Here is a 19,102-nt window from a genome sequence, read left to right as displayed (position 1 = left end):
AATACGTTAGACTTTAATGAGTTAATCTTTATACCGTACATTAAAAAAAAAACAGAGAAAAAAAAAAATTTACATCACGTTTGAAACGAAAAACAAAAACAAACTTATGAAATTAATCTTTAAGACTGTAATCATTCAAATTATTATTATTATTTTTAATATTTAAAGTGGTCATCATCAATACCAAAGGTACAAACATCTAATGCATCATATGGTTTTCCAAATCTCAATCTTCCATTCTTCCTTATCGATTTCATAATAGGCATTTCAGTGACCATAAACACTTGATCGACGAGCATTAAATAAAAAAGGACAATTATGAATCCATAGTGTACAGATAAAATTTGCAAATAAAGGTATATACGAAGGACACCCTTTGATTCTCTACGGGTTTGTCTTTTTCCATTTCATTTCATTGGAGGAAAAGAGGGACATTGCAACTTAGTTCCCAACCAACAAATAACTGATGATTTCTTTCATTTATGACAAAAATTCTTCACCTCTTTTACCTGTTGTAGTTCTATGTGAATCTTGAAAAGAAAAGATAAAGAAGAGAAAAGAATCTACAAATGGACATGAGCGAAACACTAGGTGTAGAATTCGGGGGTTGAAACTAATCCTTTAACAAAAACTTAAAATAAAACTGCAAAAATGATCCTTTTTAATATTTATTTTTATATTTTATTAATTAAAAAACAAAAAAGAACTCATATATATATATATATATATATATATATATATATATATATATATATATATATATATATATATATATATATATATATATTCTCTTTCTCTCTCTAAATAGTTAACACATTGCCACGTTTACAATCTCCATATTGAAGCAACCATATGTTTCTTGATGACATCCCGGAACAAAATCAATCTCCAGTGGTGATGGATGGCTATGACGAACTTAATCTTTACTTCTAAATTAAAAAATTTGGAAATAAAAAACAAGCAGATCTGCAGATACCTGATCAGTGCTTGTACCGCTCATCATCTTGTATGAGGGTGTTTGACATTACTTCTAAAATAACTTTTAAACTTTTAACTTTTTTAAAATGTCAAAAATATCTAAAAGATGTTTAGTAAGTATAAAAATTCTTATTAAAACACCTTTTGCCAAGAACAAAAAAATAGTTTTCCAAAAGTCATGAAATCATGTCTTTTGTGACTTTTAATTTTTGTCGCTTAAAAACTTTAAAAATCAAATCAAACACATTTTAAAACCTTTTTTTAGAAAAAAAAAATTCTTGTATAAAAAGTCCTTTTGTAAAAAAGACTTTTAGTTTCAAAAATTTAATCTCAAACACACCCTACAATGACGGTTGCAATGGCTTCCGATTCAACACTTTTAGAAGCGATAAACATCGCCGCCCATTACCTCGCCACAACCATCACCACCATCAAAAATCAAACAACTGCGTCTTATTCTACTAAACCCTAAGCCATAATTGAACCTGATATCAAAATCGAACTCAGAAACAAAAGTTCAAGCTAACTAGAATCAAATTTTGATATCAAATCTGTTGAAATTGTGAGAAAAACCGACATAGATGATAAGGATTTTTTATCTACTCAGCCCCATTTCCTTATATTCCTTGTGAATGGTGTGAACAAATCGATGGTTTCAATCCAAAAATTAAAAAATTAAAACTACATCAAAATCTAAAACCTTGATAGCTGCATCTCTTTTTCTACTAGACAATCTCCTGCCCATCAAACCCTAACTATGCGCGAGTTTTTTTTTTCCCGAAGAGAGGGTCATAGATGCAACACATGATGGTTGAACCGATGGCTGGAAAAAATTGATGGATGGTAGTTGTCACATACAATAATATAACCATCATTGTTTACATAAGAATGTGTTGGATTACAAATTACATTCCAAATAAATAAGTGTATGATGATAACAAAAATACAACAAAATCCATGTGTTCTTGGTAACCAACCTGCTTAACAATTTTTTGAGAATACAAATTATTTTGAAAACATCAACATATATAATGTTTGTGCGTTCATAAGCAAGTTTGTATGAAAGTTTTGTATCACTTTGTAAATGCCAGAAAAAATTGATATTTTTTGTAAAAATTGTTTGGAAGCTTTGTGTTAAATCTTGTAGTAAAGTACGTGTGTTTCTGTTTTGAAAATATATAAAGAGAGTATTCCAGAAAATCCTATATTTTCTGTTGTAATTAGAAGGTAATGTATAATGTAAGTTTCCCAGAAAATATGATATTTTCTGCTTGTAAAACTGTTGTGGTCTTAAAACTCTAAGAACGTAAAATGGTGTTTGTATAGTTTTGTAACTGCAGAAATGTATATGTATTCCATAAATTTTACAGTGGGGTTAATCTCTATATGAGTCGTTAAAACCATGCTTGATACGACGGATTTGCCTGTCATGACGTTTTATGAAAGTCCCTCACTTTCATAATACTAAAACAATTTGTTACTCCCAAAACATGCTAAATGCATATTCACAAATAATATTTTACATTAATAATTTATTTACAAACGACTGAATACAAACCGACTAAGTTTAAGTTATTACAAAACTACCTAGGATATTGTATATTTTATACATACTAAAACTTAAATACAAAAGTAATAGTATAGACTATTTTAATTCTTCCAACAGTATAAAGCTATACTGGATGGTTATTGCGTGCAATATATTAAAACATTGAGAGGATAAGCGGTGACGCTTAGTGAGTTCAATAATAGATACAGTATGGCAGAAGCAAAGAGGAACAAGGAACAACAAAGGCACATGTGAATCATGTGACAAACTTTTCATATCAATCAATGACTTGATTCAAAGATATACAATCAATGAGAGATAACAATTTCCAAACTTGATATACATCAATAAAGCTTCAGCCCAAATGGCACATAAGATATACAATTTTTAATTAACATTTTGGTAGATTTCAGGTTTATAGCCCTGTCTAACCATTTGTCAATACCATATAATAGAAGTCATTATCTTAGGGAAACATGCACTACATGGTCAGAGACTACATACCAGTACCACCGTGAATCTAAGTCCTTTCACAGATCACATAGTCAAAGGTATAACTTTGCTATTATAAATAGCAGAAATAAAATAACACGGAAAAATAACCTGGAATAATAACACTGAAAAACACATAGCACATAACATACAATTGTTCATATATATTGAAACTCACTTTGAAATAACTGGGGGTTAAAATAGTAATTTGTGCAGATTTCATTCCTATAAATAGCTTTCTTCTATAAAAACCGGGAGCTTTCTTGAAAACCGGGCTCTGTGAAGGTAAAGCTTCAAATCGAAAAGATAAATTTCTCGAGGTTTCTCGGGCACTTCGGGGTGTGTTTCGGGTGCTAAAATTGATATCGGGGCTTCGGGGAATGTCAAAATAGCTAAAATATTGATTTAGGGGTCAAAATTGGCAATTTTCCAAAATTACTCGGGAAGGCTCGTAGCCATCTATTTATAGGAGGGGAGATGCGAGGTTCGGCCGAAGGAAGGGAGAGTCACCATACACGCGGCAACGAGGGAGCAAATCACGAAGCGACGTCGGATGCGAGACACGGAAGCGAGCTTAGACGCGAGACACCTGGTGCGAGGTGCGTCGGATGCGCATTGGACCGTTGTTCGGACGAATCGGATGGCGACGCGTCATCGGCTGGGTCTTCGGCTCGGATACGTGGTGTACATGACTCACCGAAATCGGCCTTATCCTTGCAAGATTCCTCGGATATTGAGCCCAAATCTTCTAAAATCCATAACTTTCGCATACGGGCTCCGTTTTGATGTTCTTTATATGCACGCGTAGGTAAAATTATGCTCTACAACTTTCGTTTAGACTTTATCGACTAATTTTGACTTTAATTTTAATATTATTATTTTTAACAGACCGAGACAAAAAAATCCGTTAAAAATTCATAACTTCTTCATCCGACGTCCGTTTTGTCAGACTTTTTACTGTTGTACTACTATTGACGAGACCTTCGATTCTCGTTTAGGTTGTGTCGGCTAAATATCGCTTGATCTTTATTTTGAGTTTTTAACTGTCTACTACTATTCCGAGACCTAGAAAAATCATAACTTATTCATACGAAGTCGACTTTAAAAGTTCTTTATATGAAAGTTTATTATTTTAACGAGTTCTACAACTTTCATTTAAATCACTAAGGCTAAAAAGTAGTTTACCGGAAACTCACTTTTTACGCGGCATAGTGTTTGCCGGTTTTATCGCGGATCTTCGATTGGTCATGACTTCTTCGTTATAACTTGGATTTCAACGAGGTTTTCGCCTAAACTTTTATAACAAGATTCTTTACAACTTTAAATAATAAAATTGTACTTATTTCAAATTTTATATGTTTGCTAAATTTCACTATAGTTTTACTTCATTTATAGTAAAAACCATCTGTTAGAACTCAACATTCAAATTCACATAATATTTCGTAATTTTATTCACTTTTATAATTTACAATACACGATAACTGAACATGTATGTTACCTTTTTCAGGCATCGTCTTGCTTAAGGTAAGACATTTGTCACCCTAGACTGACCTAGTCTAGCTGTAGCGAACAACTCAGGTGCGGGGCTGTCAACCCCGTATAGATCTATACACAAACTCTCGCTCTCCCTTCAGGAGACTCTGATTATAACTATATGACTTAAGGTTGTACACTAGGTAGGTACGAATGAAAGAACGTTTCACAAGAATCTTAACTAAATTTACGCGAAGAGTGTATCATATTGTTTATTATTTTAAAATAATGTGTTCGAGTATGCATTTAATCACAAAACATTGGTGATGAAAATACCATTTGTTTTTATCAAAGCGTCAAGTATTGTTTGTTATTGGTCTGATTAACATAAAATGTGACGTGAGGCCCAGTAAAAAAAATCAATGGGCATATAAAGCCCAAATAATATGTAATGAGAACACAAAGCCCAATAAGAAGTGGAAATGACGTAATTAACCAATTTGTTATTATAATGCATTGTTTTAGCTCAATTAATATCAAAATGGCATGAAAAGTCCACTTTTATCGAAATTGACATTCTTGGCCCAATAAACCGAGAATTTATACTATAAGTCTATTTTTGATAAAAACGACATTTTAGGCCCATTAAGACTGAAAGTTTACATTTAAGGGTCTATTTTGAATAAAATGACATTTTTAGTCCACTTTTGTTAGAAATAACATTTTCGGCCCAAATATATTGGAAATTACATTTTTGGCCCAAATTTAATGGAAATGACATTTTAAGTCCATAAAGGCCAAAATTTATATTTTACGCCCATGAAAACCATGATTATCGAATTAAGGCCCATTTTTATGAAAATTGACCATTTTAGCCCATCAAAACCATGATGGCCCAAATAGAAGCTCATTTTGTGAAAATTAACACTTTAGGCCCCTTTAAAACTGTAAATATAATAAAGAACCATCTTTATCTAAAAATGACTCTTTTGGTCCTCTCAAAATCGTGAGTTAACATAAAGGCTTCACTTTTTGTTTATTTGTCAAATACGACCCCTCATATAGTTTTATTTAGTTTTCAAGTATTTCTTAACATGTTTGATCCTTTCAAATTCATAGTAAGTTACATAAAGTGGTTTAGTTTACAAACATCACCAAGTTTTAGTAGATATCTCGAGTTTTATGAAGTTTTAACATGTTTTCATAACATAATCATAATATATAACATGAATACACACATATATGCATAAATACCTAGATCTAATACAAAAGCAACTTGTATTCTCCCCCAAAACTTAGTAAAAACCAAAAACAATGGGGGTATGAACTCACCTTGAGTGATGGATTTAGTTTTGATGAAGAGAGGAGAGGTGTTTTCAGTTTAGCAAGCTTCTTTGGGAAGGGCTTCGAACTTAGGTGTTCTAGGAAGCAAGAATCATGAAATAGAGTGTTTATGAGTGATAAGTTTATAAAAAAAATGAAGTTAAATTCTTGAATTAAAGTAGCTTACAAAAAATGAATGAGATTTGATGAAGTATCCTTGAACACACACATAAGCATACACAAATTTTGAAGAGGAAGGATGAGTAAGTTCTTTGTAGCTTTAGAGAGAAATGGGAGTTTGTATTATGTGATGAAATGAAGGTGGTGGTGAGAGCTTATGTGGCCGAGATTAAGAAGAGGAAGAAAGGGAAGAAGTAAGTAGTTATTACATGGAAGATTAGAGGTCTTAGACTTAGATATATGTGATACCTTGGATTACTATTAAGTAAAAGTGATGTGTCACTAATTTAAGTTAATTCACTTTATTTTCCTTTTTTCTTTTTTATATATATGTGGGCTGAGAATTGGAGAGGGATAAAATAAATTTGGTTTTGGGCTTATTTTTGATTACTAATCGAAGTTGTGTAGTCCAACATTGAATTTTTTTTAGGCCTATTGGGCCCATTAGGGTTTACAGCCTAAAAGATGTATGAGAGATGGGTTTTTGGCCCAATGAAAACAAATGGATGGTTTTCGGCCCAACTAGACCCATCAGGAGTCTTATGGCCCAAAAATCCATTACTAAGTGAATGTAGGTCCAACTAGGGCCCAAATGTGTATTCTTGACCCAAAAGAATCAAGTTGAGGGTTTATTGGCCTATTAGGACCAATAAATGGTTCTTGGCCCAATAACAGGTTTAAACCGGGAAGTTAGGGTTACAAACCCAAAGTTGAGTGTATGAAATGTATCAAATTAGGTTTAAAGCTTCACGAGTGAGTTTTGATTCAAATTGTCGTCGTTGAATGAATATCTTACATTGTATCAACATTAGGGTTACAATGTATGCTAGAAGTTAAATACACCTGGACATAAATTCCTAGCCCTCACATGCTAGTTGTGACATCATCCCCCCGTTAGAGGGAATTTCATCCCAAAATTCTTTTAAAAGCTGATCTTAAGAGCTAGAGAAAAGGTGACGGTAGTTTTGCATCATTTGGTCTTTGCGTTCCCATGTGAATTCCGGTCTGTGCTCTGCATTCCATCTAACCTTCACAATCGGAATATAACTTTGTTTTGTATGCTTCACCTCTTTATCCATGATTACGATTGGTTCTTCAATGAACAGGAGATTCTCGGTCACCTCGATTTGATCCAAGGGGATAGTGAGAGTTTCATCTGATAATCACTTTTTCAGATTCGACATGTGGAACACGGGGTGTATGTTGCTGAGCTCCGCATGTAGCTGCAACTTATAAGCCACCAGACTAATCCGGGCAAGAATCTCGAATGGTCCAATGTATCGTGGATTTAGTTTTCCCTGCTTCCCAAATCGGATCATCCCTTTTTAGGGAGAGACCTTCAATAGCACTCGATCTCCGATATAACATTCCTAAGGTTTTCGTCATTTGTCAGCATAGCTCTTTTGTCGGTCTCGCGATGCTTAGAGTCGTGCCTTGATTTGAACTATTTTCTCCATTGTTTTCCAAATGATCTCAAGTCCTGTAAGAGTGTTGTTTGGTGTTTGTCCTCTTTCCAACTGAGTGTCTCCCACCTCAACCCAGCAAAGAGGTGATATGCATTTGTTGCCATACAAAGCTTCAAAAGGATCAACCTTAATGCTCGTGTGATAGTTGTTATTGTATGAGAACTCAATTAAGGGCAAGTGGTTATCCCATGCCTTGCCAAAATTGATCACACAGGATCGGATCATATCTTTTAGTGTTTGAATGGTTTGCTTACTTTGGCCGTTAGTTTGGGGGTGGTAGGCAGTGCTCATGGCTAGTTGTGTTCCCAATGCTTTCTGGAGTGACTGCCAAAATCGAAAATTAAATCTACTATCTCCCTTGAGATAATATATATCGGAACCCCATGTAATCTCACCACTTCTTTTATGTAGATTCGCGTTAGCTTCTCCATTTTATATGACTCTTTCATTGGTAGGAAATGGGCGGATTTGGTTAACAAATTGAAGGTCACCCAGATAGCATCCAATTCGTCTGCCATCTTGGGTAATTTGGCTATGAAATCCATGGTAATCGTTTCCTATTTCCAATCGGGTATTACTGGTTGCTGTAACAATCCTGAGGGCTTTTGATATTCCATTTTCACTTTGGCACAAGTGAGACACTTCCCAAAAAAGTGCCAATATTTGCTTTCATGTTCGGCCACTAATAATGTTGTTTAATGTCCAGGTACATCTTATCGGAACCTGGATGGACGGAGTAACGTGTTTTGTGCGCTTCATTCATGACTACATCCCTGAATCCTCCAAATTTTGGTACCTAAATATGTTCCAAGAAGTAGTAATCTTCGTTGTCTTTGACTTCAAGATTCTTATCCATTCCACGCATTGCTTCATTCGCGGCATTCTCTGCATTTAATGCCTCTAATTGAGCTTCCTTGATTTGTGAAGTTAGGTGAGTGTAGATGGTCATTGATAATGTTTTCACCCGGTGACCTGAGTATTCCTTCCTACTCAGGGCATCGGCCACCATGTTAGCCTTGCCTGGGTGGTACTTGATCTCTCATTCATAATCATTTAGCAACTCGACCCACCTTCACCGCCTCATGTTTAGCTCTTTTTGATTTAGAATGTGTTGGAGGCTTTTGTGGTCCGTGAAGATGGTGCACTTTGTACCATACAAGTAGTGCCTCCAAATTTTTAGGGTGAAGATCACAACTCCCAACTCGAGATCATGGATGGTGTAATTTACCTCGTGTGTCTTCAGTTGTCAGGATGTGTAATCTATCACTTTTCCGCGCTGCATAAGAACGCATCCTAAACCCTGACTTGAAGCGTCGTAGTATACTACGAAGTTTTCGGTTCCCTCTGGAAAAGATAATACCAGAGCACTATAGAGGGCTCACTTCAGGGTTTGAAAGGCAATTTCTTGTTTGTCAGTCTAGTTGAATGGTACACCTTTTTGTGTTAGAGTGGTGAGGGGCTTGGCAATCTTGGATAAGTTCTGAATAAACCTTCAGTAGTAGGGTTGCAAGGCCCATGAATTGCCAGATTTCTATTGGCGTTTTCAAGATTCTCCAGCCTTCAATAGCTTTGATCTTGGAAGGATCCACATAAATTCCTTTCTCACTGACTACATGACCCAAGAAATTCACATTGCTAATCCAGAACTCACATTTGGAGAGTGTTGCATATAAATTTTTAGCTCTAAGAGTTTCCAAGATCTTGCGTAGGTGCTGACTGTGCTCCTCCTTACCTCGAGAGTATACGAGTAAGTCATCAATAAAAACGACTATAAAATTATCGAGGAATAGGCGGCAGACTTGATTCATGAGGTCTATAAATGTTGCGGGAGCATTTGTCAGACCGAAAGGCATAACAACAAATTTGTAATAGCCATATCAGGTTTGGAAAGCAATTTTAGGGATATATTCTTCCCGGACTAGTAGCTGATGATAACCGGACCTTAGATCTATTTTAGAAAAATAACTGGCTCCTTGAAGCTGGTCGAATAGATCATCAATCCGAGGGAGTGGATATCGATTTTTTATGGTGAGTTTGTTCAACTTCGACAGTCGATGCACATTCTGAAGGATCCGTCATTCTTGTTAACAAACAAGATTGGGGCTCCCCAAGGTGAGAAGCTCTGCTTGATGTACCCTTTGTCTAAGAGTTCGCTTAATTGACTTGATAACTCCTGCATTTCGGTGGGAGCTAACACATAGGGTGATTTGGAAATTGAGGTGGCTCCCGGTATTAGGGCAATTCGAAATTCGACTTGTCTTTCTAGGGGTATTCCCGGAAGGTCTTCAGGAAATACGTCCAGAAAGTCACATACCACTGGGATATCATTGATGTTTATTTCCTCTTTTTCTTTATCCACCACGTGGGAGAGGAAGTCATAATTTTTCTTGTGCATGCATTTTTATGCCTTGATACACAAGAGAAGACGAAGATTGGCGTCAGGTTTATCACCGTAGATTATTAGGGTTTCATGGTTGGAGAGGTGAAGGCGAACGGCCTTATCATGGCACATAATGCCAACATGGTGGGGGCTTAACCAATCCATGCCTATAATCACATCAAAACTTCTAATGAATACTAGCATCAAGTTGATTGGATATTAGTGATTATTTAATGTGAGAGTGTGCCCTATGTATATATCTTCGGTTGTTTCATTTTACCCATTAGCCATATCTACCGTGAAGGCTTCGCTTAGATTTTGGGGTTGTTGGTTTAGTAAGTGTTTGAATTTATTTCTCGTGAAACTCCGCTCAACCCCACTATCAAGTAGGATGCATGCGTAAGTGTTATTGAGGGAAACGTACCAGTAACAACCGTTGGGTCTTGAACTACCTCTCCTTGACCCAATGTCAAGATCCTATTTGATCCTCCTGTTCCTTGGTGGTTGGATTTAGGGAAATTTCTCCTAAAATGGCCAATTCCTCCACATCCATAGCAAGTATAACTGGCCCCAACGTTTTTGTTGTTGGGCTGTTGGTTCTTTTAGGGTTGAGATCTGCAGTACCGGGCGATGTGCCGCTTGCGGTTGCAATTGGTACACTGCATTTCTCTACACACACTATTGTGGTGGTAGTTGCATTTGTTACATTTTGGTAGCATTCCTGAGTATGGCCTGGTAGTAGTTTGTGCAGATGAGGTTGGAGCAGCTAGTGCTGGTGCAACTTGGGCGGTAGCAGCATGGACTACTATGGTTTGCTGCTTTTTAGAGGATCCCTGGTTTTGTCATCCCTTTTGTTTGTTTTCCCTATTTTTCTTGTTATTCCCTTCCTTCTTGGTCTCGGACTCAACAGTTTTGGTACTCTTTTTGTTGCCATGATCGTAAAGCTTCTGAGCTAGCCTCTTTGAACTGTCAAAAGTCTCAAGGTTTGGTGAAATCACATTTCCTTGGATTGGAGGCGTTAATCCCCAAATGAACCACTCAATCTTCTTTCCCTCTGAAGTGATCATACCCGGGCAGAGAAGGGCTAGTTCACTGAATATTGAAATGTACACCTCGATGTATGAGTTTTGCATTGTGAGGTTCCATAACTCTTGTCCTAGTTTCTACACTTCCCCACGGGGACAATATTCTGCCATGAATATCTCTTTAAGTTCTCCCCAAGACATAGTGTTTGCGACTGGCAAAGTCATGGCCTTCACATGACCATTCCACCAGGATAGGGCTTGGTCAAAAAATGTGCAGGCTGCAAGCTTCACCTTGCTTTTCCTCCAAACATTCATAGATTTCAAAGACAGATTCAGTCTTTTCAATCCAACGGTTCAAGGCTATCACACCAACAGTTCTGTTGTATGTTCGAGGCTTGGCATTTGAGAAATCTTTGTAGGTGCAGACTTTTGTAGGCCCTTGGTTCATTCCTTGCTTTGAGCTCCCCGTTTCTTGACCATTACCACCACTGTTGTTTCCATTATGAGTATGTGCCAATGTTGTGGTGACCGCAACCGATACTGCTCCCTGGAATGAAGTAGAGTCTACCTCTGGCGGAGGCGGTGGTGGTGGTGGTGTTGTGTTGTTTCCACGTATCGGTCTTTGAGGCATCTCCTGTCATGGAACAGAAAGATGGTGAGTACATAGTAGTTCGTGGTTTTGAGTTTCTTTGGAATATAGTGGTTTCGGTGGTTCAGTTATGCATGTAAGTGAATTCATACAATATCATGAAACAAGGAAAATAGAACACATAGAAAATAACAAAATTAAAAATAAAACGCAGAACCATTTCATTAATGATAGACTTTGTAGTACAATGCATGAAAAATTCTCCTTAGAAGGCGTATAGTACATAAGAAAAATAAAATATGTCAGCATAATAGCTCTATGAGTAGTGTAGTCACTTAATCATAGAGTCGATCCTACATGTAATAGTACATGAGAAGAGAGAGTCCTATCAATAGGGTTGGTGATACTTAGATGCTGAAGTGACGCACCATAAGCTCAGCTAATTCACTCATCTCACGAGTGATCTCATCCTCCTTTTGCTCTACTTGAACTGCCCTAGCTTCATCCGCAAAGAGTCGTTGCTTTAGGTTGGCTACTTCCTCCTCTAGAGAGCGTATACGGTCAGTAGTACTCCCCTGCACTGCATGTTGGTCTGATGTGATCTCCGAATGGTAGAGCTCACTAGGGGTCTTCTTAATGTCTTCTCCTTCCTCTAACTCCTCGTCCGACTCGCTACCCTCATAAATATACTCTTTGGGTATTTCTTATGGATTTCCCTTTTGAAAAATTTCTCGTTCTCCTTCAATCCATCCATTGGCCATTATGCCCTGGTAGTAGAGGTCGCCTAGTGTAATTTCAACCATGGTGCCTGTACGAATATCGAGGCATGAGAAGTGTGTAGATTGAAACATCCCAGAAATACAACCAAAATTTTTTTGTTTTAAACATTACTAAAACCATGAAATTAATCATTATATGATAAAACCATGAAACACATGTCTCAAATGTAAAAGAGAATGTATCAAATCGGCTGATGTCAAAACATATCAAAACATCCGAATAAAAACTCCCAGGATAAACTAAAGCTGTGGTGTGTGCCATGCCATCATCCCGAACTCTTCCATTTACTTGCAGAAGTACTTGAAACCAAAAACTGAAACTGTAAGCACAAAGCGTAGTGAGCTACCCCAATCTACCACATACCATGCAATAACATATCAAGCAACTACTGGGTGTTGCCCATTGCATCGGACCGAAGTTCGGAAACTGCGTCAGACCTAATTCCAGAACTAACCAGGGCCTTGCCCTTTGCATCATATCGAAGTCTGGAAACTGCATCGGACCGAAGTCCAGAACTAACCAGGGCCTTGCCCTCTACATCAGACCGAGGTCCGGAAACTGCATCGGACCGAAGTCCGGAATTAACTAGGGCCTTGCCCTCGGCATCGGACCGAAGTCCGGAACTGACTGAACATAGCATAACATAATCATAACTACTAGCATAAATACATATACTATATACTGCATCGTACCGAAGCCCGAAACACATAACACAAATACATTCTTGAATCACAAAGACATCAAGCACACTGAACTACTGCATCAGACCGAAGTTTGGGACTACTACTAACAAAACGCGCCAACATTGTGGCCGTAGACTTGTTCCTACTGGGAGGAAAACTCACCTCATAGCGCTGGCTGTTGAGATGCTAAATCTGAAGCTGGCTGAATGCTACTCTGGAACCCCCCGGCTACAAATTCCATAGACACTAAATCAGATACTGATAACTGTCCTCAGGGCAAAATGACTAATTTACCCCTGGTCAAAGTCAACCTCCTGGTCAAAGTCAACTTTCAGTTGACTGGACTCGTCGAGTTGGGCCGCTAACTCGCCAAATCCCTAACACCTTTTCTAATCCCCTAATCGCTTCAACTCGTCGAGTTTATCATCAACTCGACGAGTTCTTCTTCCGGGTTAACGTCGAATCTATGTTCATCCGACTTGTCGAGTTGTATGAACAACTCGTCGAGTCCTCCTTCATCATATGAACACATCCAGGCTATGACTTGCCGAGTTGCATGAACAACTCGTCGAGTCTATTCTTGAGGCAAGAAGATTGCCTTAGACTCATTCAGTCACGGCGTGTACTCGCCGAGTCTCCTGCATGCCACTACTATACAGTCGCTTCTAGTCAGTCTCAGTGCATCCAATTCATAGATCTGGGCTTCTATGGATGGTTTTGCACTTAAAGTTTCCAACTTTACGTGCATGCACACGTGAATGGGGCTAAAACACCAAAATCCTCCAACACTAAGCACTTAGGGTTTGGAACAAGGCTATATTTGCATAACGGTAGCTATATTGAGTTTCTAGAGCTCAATAACATCCAGATATTTGGTCTCCATCCTAAAGAGAGTTCAAATCTCGAGTTTGAACCACATAAGGCTCCAAAAGAGATATAAACAAGCATAAAAGAGGGTTTAATGGAAGAATAAGCAAGGTAATAACTTTATGACCTGAATATGAAGCAGATGGAAGCTAGTTCTTGGATCTCCTTCCTCTTCTATTGATTCTCTTTCCTTCTTACTCTTCTATAACTTCCAAGCTATCACAAAACACTTAAGCTCAACAATGGGGACTAGGGTTTTAGAGAGAAATGCTCTAATGGTGCTGGAGGCTGGGGTGGGAGGCTATAATGATGTTTAAATAGGGTCCAAACCCTAGGATTTAGGGTTTATCATCCAGACAAGCAGACTCGCTGAGTTTGAGATACAGACTCATCGAGTCACCTACTAAAGACGTGTGCAAATCCCACCTCTACTCAGTGAGTTGGGCTACAGACTCGTCGAGTATCTCTTAAGAAAGGAAAACTACTTTATTTAAATTACATACCAGAAATGAGACGTTACAATTCTCCCCCACTCATCTTAGACTTCATCCTCGAAGTATGCTACTACCAATCCTGAAAATAACTCCAGATACTGCTTCCTCATCTCCTCCTTAGTCTCCCACGTCCACTCTGAACCCTTCTGGTGCTGCCACTGCACCTTCACTAACTGGACCACCTTGTTTCTTAGGGTCTTCGTCTTCCGATCTAAGATCACAACTGGTGTCTCGATATAATTCAGGCTGCTATCAACCTTAATATCCTCCAATGGTACCACTGCTGATTCATCCACCGAACACTTCCGCAACTAAGAGGCGTGGAAAGTGATGTGGATCTGGCTAAGCTCTACTGGAAGATCCAAACGGTAGGCAACTCGACCCACCCAGGCCAAAACCATAAAGGGACCAATGAACCTGGGACCCATCTTACCCCTCTTCCGAAACCTAATGACACCCTTCCAAGGTGACACTTTCAGGAGGACCATATCGCCCACCTGAAACTCGAAGTCCGAACGCCTCTTGTCGGCGTAACTCTTCTGCCGACTCTATGCGGTCTGCAGTCTGCTACGGACCTATTGGATCAACTCTGTGGTCTTGAGCACCAACTTAGTGCTCCCAACGACCCTATGACCGACCTCAACCCAACAAATCGGGGTCCTACACTTCCTCCCGTAAAGTCTCTCGAAAAGAGGGCGGTCAATAGTGACGTGGTAACTGTTGTTATATGAAAATTCCGCTAATGGAAGATACGTATCCCAACTGCCACCAAAATCTAGAACACATACCTAAAGCATGTCCTAGAGAGTCTAAATTGTTCTCTTACTCTGCTCGTCCGTCTGAGGGTGGAAAGGAGTGCTGAAGTGAAGATGAGTCTCCATCTCATCATGAAACCGCTTCCAAAACCTGGAAGTGAACCCGACGTCTCGATCTGATACTACTGATACAGGCACTCCATTCCGTGCCACTACCTCACGCACATAAATATCGTCTAGCTTCTCGGCTGATATACTCTCTTGAATTGGTATGAAATGCGCGCTCTTGGTCAGCCGATCCACTATGACCCAAATCGAATCAACTCCACGTGCGGTCCTGGGAAGCTTAGTGATGAAATCCATAGTGATATCCTCCAATTTCCACACAGGAAGGTCTAATAGATGCATATTTCTGTGGGGTCTCTGATGCTCTGCCTTGACCTTCCTGCAGGTCATGCATATCTCCACGTACCAAGCTTCGTCACGCTTCATGTAGGGCCACCAATAATCGGGTCGAAGATCTCTGTACATCTTCGTCGCCCCCGGGGGATGGAGAACCAAGACTTGTGAGCCTCGTCCATAAATAGTTGTCGTACTCTGCCCCACTACGGTACCCAAGCTCTCCCATGAAGGGTCAACAATCCTCGACTGTCATAGTCAAATGAAGCTACTCGGCCCACAATCCTTTCGCACTTCTGCCTTTCCTCCTTCAGGCCCTCAACCTATGCCTCTCTAATCTGCTCCAACAATGGAGTAATCACCATCATCCTCATACATATATCCCTGATCAGGACTACTACCGCCTTGCGGCTTAGGGCGTCGGCCACAACGTTGGCCTTGCCCAGATGATAAAGGATCTCATAGTCATAGTCCTTTACCACGTCTAATCATCAGCGCTGCCTCATGTTCAGATTTGGCTAATCCATGAGGTACCTCAAACTCTTATGATCCTTGTAAACGGTACAACGAACCCCATAATGTTGCCATATATTGAGGGAAAACACTATTTCCCCCAACTCTAAGTCATGTGTCGGATAGTTAGCCTCGTGAGGCTTCAACTATCTAGAGGCGTAAGCTATCATGTGGCCTCGCTGCATCAAAACTGCTCCCATACCTGTGATCGAAGCGTCATAGTAGACTACAAAAATACTCCACTCCCTCAGGCACGGTAAGAATCGACACCTCGCACAATCTCTGTCTAAGGGTCTCAAATGCTTGCTGCTGCTCAAGCCCCCAGCGAAACACCACCAACTGCTTGGTTAGTCGGGTGAGCGGAACTACTATCTTGGAGAAATCCTGGATGAATCTGCTATAGTACCCTGCTAGTCCTAGGAAGCTCCTAATCTTAGATGGAGATCTCGAGACTTCCCACCGCATCACGGCCTCTATCTTGGACGGATCTACTAGTATACCCTTCTGGTTGATGAGCTGTCTAAGGAACTGCACCTCGCGCAAATAGAACTCGCACTTGGAGAACTTTGCGAACAGACTCTCCCTTCTCAGCATCTCTAACACCTCTCTCAGGTGCTCCTCATGCTGCTCCCAAGTCTTGGAATAAACCAAGATGTCATCAATGAACACTATCACTGACCGATCCAGCATCGGTCTGCATACACGGTTCATGAGGTCCATAAATGCGGCTGGTGCGTTGGTGAGCCCGAACGCCATCACCACAAACGCATAATGACCATAGCGGGTCCTAAAAGCGGTCTTCTGCACATCTTCATTCCTGACACGCATCTGGTGATATCCTGACTGTAGATCAATCTTGGAGAACCAAGATGTCCCTGAAGCTGGTCAAACAAATCATCTATCCTCGGGAGTGGGTCATGGTTCTTCACCGTTACCTTGTTCAGCTCCCGATAATCTATGCACATACGGTGTGACCCATCCTTCTTACTTACGAACAGGATCGGGGATCCAAATGGTGAACTACTCAACCTGATGAAACCCTTGTATAGCAGCTCCTGCAGCTACATAGACAATTTCTGCATCTCTGGAGGAGCCAGCCGATATGGTGCTTTGGCTATCAGAGCCGCACCCGGTACCAGGTCAATCCTAAACTCGATTTGTCTCTCTGGAGGTATCCCAGGCAAGTCCTTTGGGAATACATTCGGATACTCTCGCACTACTAGTACATCGTCTACTGTCGCCTTACCCTTCTCCCGAGCATCTATAACATAGGCGACGTACCCTGCGCAACCCTGCTGAATGTAGCGCCTCGCTCTCGCTGCTGAACAAAGAACTAGTCCGCGTTGTGGCCTATCACCCTGAATCACTAACTCTCCCCCACTGGGAGTGTGAACCCTCACTAACTGCAGCTCACAGTCAATCACGGCCCCATTGGGGCTCAACCAATCCATACCCACTATAACCTTATTCCCTCGCAGGGGAATAGGAACCAGGTCTACTGAAAACTGCTCATCAAATAACTGCAGTGAACATCCTCTATGTACTCTCGCGACCATGACAGTCCTGTCATCCGCTATCTCAACCTCAAGTGGACAATCCAGCTCCCCCGAAGCTCTACTAAACCTCTTGCTAAGCGCAAGTGAAACAAATGATCGGGTAGCCCCCGAGTCAAACAATATTGTAGCTGAAATTTCGTTCACTAAGAACGACCCTATACAAAAACATATAATCATGAGAAACAATCAATATCAATAAAAGATAAGAGGAAAATACATACCCACCACCACATCAGGAGTCGCTCGCGCCTCCTCTGCTGTCATCTAGAAAGCTCCACTCTTCACCACTGGCGCCTCACCCCGGCCCTGACGGCCGTCTGTAATCCTCAAAGTAGCAGTGGCAGGTGCTACCACCTTCCCTTCTGCTGTCAAGTTCATACATTTGGAATTTTTATGTCCCCTTTGATTGCAATGGAAGCAAATAAAATTAGATGCTGTGGTGGTGGTGGTAGCTGTACAATCTCTGCTCATATGCCCGGTTCGGCCGTACATGAAGCAACCGGGATTCCCTGATTTGCATGCCCCATCGTGCAGCCTCCCACACTTGCTACACCAACTGTCGCTCTGCTGTCCTCTAGATCTGTGATCCTTACCTTGGGCTTTTTTCCCAAACTCCCTTTGCTAGATACTGCCTCTGGCTTCCTCTTCTTCTCCATCTCCAAATCTATCTCTCTCTCACGAGCCCTCACAATCATATCATCCAGCATTTTACAGCTGGACTGGTTCACAAACTAGCGGATATCACTTCGAAACATCTCATGATAACGGGACTTCTTCATCTCCTCATTAGCTACGTACTGAGGAACGACGAGATCCCTCTACCTGAACTTGGCGGTAATCTCCGCCACTGTCTTTGTAGTCTGAGTGAGATCCTGAAACTCCCTAGCTAACTGTTGCACCTCAATAACAGTGCAAACTCGGCTCTGAACCTGGTAGTAAAATCATCCCAGGTCATCGGATCATGACCTGCATCATCTCTGATAACATGTTCGATCTCCTCCCACCAATCTCGTGCCCTGTCCTTCAGAAGACAGGATGCTAGTCTGACCTTGTCCCCTTCGGGACATCTGCTAGTGCGGAATGCGTTGGCGACATCTACCAACCACCTAGTACTCACTATGGGATCCGACACCCCATGGTAGTCTGGAGCTCCACATGCTCTGAACTCCCTGAAAGTGAGGGTACGTGACCCCATCATGGTCGCCACCTCAGTACAGAATGTGCTCAACCTCTCATCCATTAGCTCCAAAATACCCTCCAAATACCCTCCTTGATTGAACCGAAGATCACAGGAGTCTACTCAAGTATGATACAAGTAACCTCTGAGGAGAGTAACTCCCTGGTTTGCTTATCTAGATGCTCGGCCCCTAAGCCTGATCCTGATCCCTCACCGGCTCCTGAACTGCGAACTGCTAGCCTTGGGCGTAAAACCACCATTCTGAAAACACACTGTAACAAATGTCAGAAACACTGATATGTATTGAGGGATCGCTACTACTAAAAAATTCCTGATCTCATCTCACCCTTCCTCGATTCAAATACAGATCCTCTGCTTCCAGTAGTACGGGCCCATACTACCTTCTACATCTATCCGTACTTT

The sequence above is a fragment of the Lactuca saligna genome, chromosome 8, assembly GCF_052625555.1.
Source record: "Lactuca saligna cultivar CGN05327 chromosome 8, ASM5262555v1, whole genome shotgun sequence".
Taxonomy (NCBI): Eukaryota; Viridiplantae; Streptophyta; class Magnoliopsida; order Asterales; family Asteraceae; genus Lactuca; species Lactuca saligna.
The sequence above is the reverse complement of the archived record's forward strand: the minus strand, read 5'-3'. Positions refer to the sequence as shown.